General features: G+C 40.4%; 1 long non-coding RNA gene across 1 annotated transcript in view; it reads left to right on the top strand.

The window, feature by feature from the left end:
* The window catches only part of LOC128250602 (uncharacterized), a 4,348-nt gene extending 2,627 nt beyond the window's left edge, over positions 1 to 1,721 (top strand). The window contains exon 2 of the long non-coding RNA XR_008266631.1: positions 1,431 to 1,721. This is a non-coding gene — a long non-coding RNA (uncharacterized LOC128250602). The remainder of the gene's footprint in view (positions 1 to 1,430) is intronic.

The following is a 1,721-nucleotide window of genomic DNA, read 5'->3' as shown; positions in this document are numbered from 1 at the left end:
GGGGGGGGGGTCCGTTTCCTGGTCTTTGGCTCCAAATATCTCCGAATGTTGTTGTTGTCGTTGTTGTGGTTGGTGGTGGTGGTCGTCGTGAATAGGAGGAACAGCAAGGGGGTAGAGGATGAAGATGAAAATGAGAAGAGAAGAGAAAGGAGAGAAGAGAGGAGAGGAGGAGGAGGAGGAGGAGGAGGAGGAGGCGTATATTCATGGTAATAATGATGCTTATGTTGTTTTTGTTTATCCCAAGTCAGCCTTGATTAAATAGACTTATCATCGAAGGCGCTCCAGCGTGACCATCCTGTCGTTATTCCAGACAGACTATCTATAATCTAGGCTGTCTTTCTTTTTTAAGGTGACAGAGGGTGATTTGAAAGCCATTTAACTTCTATATTTGACAGGTCAAGCGGTGAGGGATGATATGTCTCGTTGTTGTTGTTGTTGTTGTTGTCGTTGGTTTTGATGATGACGACGACAACGATGATGGTGATGGTGGTGGTGGTGACGACGATGATGGTGATGGTGATGGCGATGACGGGAAGGAGGGGAAGGATAGTTGTGATATTGTTGATAATGATGGTGACCATAATGTTTGCATTGATTTTATCCTCATTTATCCTTTATCTTTGGACTGCGGTCATGCTGGAGTACCGCCCTGAAGGGTTTTGTCGAACAAATGAACCTCAGCAATCAGTTTCAAACCTTGCGCTTACTCTATCGATCTCTTTTTTGCTGAACCACAAAATTACGGGGGCGTAAACAAACCAATCCCGGTTGTCAAGCAGTGGTGGGTGCAAACATAAAGACAGCACATATAATAACACAAATGGGCTGAGATTCACTACAGCTGTTTCAGGCCTGTTTTTTATTGATGAACAAACCAGTTACATCATAAACAAAAAAACACTCAAAAAGTCTAGAATGCATTGTGACTCTTTCATCACCCTCAATCGGCATCGAGATGAGAGAAACAAAATACATTCTAGACTTCTTGCGTCAAAAATCCTAAATATTAAATTTTGGATTTTAATTCACTTGAAAAAACGGGTCTTTTTTTTTACATGATGTAATCGATTTGTATATCAAGAAAATACACGTCTGAAACAGCTGTAGTGAACTGCAGCCCATTTGCGTTATTATTTATATTACACCACTCTAGGAACCTTCCCATAAGCCTAAAGTGGACCTTGTGCCTAAAGATCTTGAACCTAAAGATCATGAGCCTAAAGTAATTGAGTCTATATGCTCTAGTGAGTACATCAGTCTCCATACAAACTGTTGGTACACGGGTGCCATGCAGTGGGACTGAACCCAGAACCACGGGATTGAGAAGCAAACTTCTTACCCCACAGTCTATATTTATTGTTGATATTTTTACTGTGATTATTAATTGATTTTTTTTTCTTCTAATTTTACGTTTATCTCATTGTATTCAGGTGTATGGAGTATATACAAGCCCATTCCTGAAACAGCTGGTAAGAAGCACCGAAATGAATAATGAACGAAAATCAATAACAACAACGATAACAGCAAGAGAATATCCTGTGGCGATAATAGCTACAGGCACAGCGTTAGGAAGGGCATCAGGAACAACATCAGCATCAATAACAAGAACAGCAACAACAACACCAACAACATCACCAAGAACAATTACAAAAATAGCAACACCAACAACAACACCAACAACAAAAATACCAACAACACCAACAACAAAAATAGCAACACCA

Source organism: Octopus bimaculoides, chromosome 23 (genome assembly GCF_001194135.2).
Source record: "Octopus bimaculoides isolate UCB-OBI-ISO-001 chromosome 23, ASM119413v2, whole genome shotgun sequence".
Lineage (NCBI taxonomy): Eukaryota > Metazoa > Mollusca > Cephalopoda > Octopoda > Octopodidae > Octopus > Octopus bimaculoides.
Note: the sequence above shows the minus strand (reverse complement) of the source record. Positions and strands in the feature narration are given on the sequence as shown.